This window comes from Myotis davidii, unplaced genomic scaffold (assembly GCF_000327345.1).
Source record: "Myotis davidii unplaced genomic scaffold, ASM32734v1 scaffold211, whole genome shotgun sequence".
In the NCBI taxonomy this organism is placed as follows: domain Eukaryota; kingdom Metazoa; phylum Chordata; class Mammalia; order Chiroptera; family Vespertilionidae; genus Myotis; species Myotis davidii.
In genome coordinates, this window is record NW_006282523.1 from 794,912 (window position 1) to 795,159 (window position 248).

The 248-nt window shown below is 59.3% G+C and overlaps 1 long non-coding RNA gene across 1 annotated transcript in view; it reads right to left on the bottom strand.

Annotated features, from left to right (window-relative positions):
• LOC107182106 overlaps positions 1-242 on the bottom strand; it is a 1,014-nt gene extending 772 nt beyond the window's left edge. The window contains exon 1 of the long non-coding RNA XR_001512824.1: positions 140-242. This is a non-coding gene — a long non-coding RNA (uncharacterized LOC107182106). The remainder of the gene's footprint in view (positions 1-139) is intronic.
• Between the last annotated feature and the right edge of the window lie 6 nt (positions 243-248).

The following is a 248-nucleotide window of genomic DNA, read 5'->3' on the forward strand; positions in this document are numbered from 1 at the left end:
AGGATGAGGCTGCCAAGCCCTCGTCAGGCTGTAAAACGGACGGAGACCAGAGATGGTGTCAGCAGGCAGCTCGAGTACCTTTTAAAAATGTAATCTCTTTTTATTTCCCTTCTCCCTCCACACGTAACCTCCTGCTCACCCCTCTCCCTTCCTGCAGCGAGGGCTGGCGGTGACCTTGGGCTTGGGCCTCAGTGTCTGGCGGCCGGAGCCCTCAAGGAGACCCTCCTGGCAGTGGTGGGGGCTGGTGC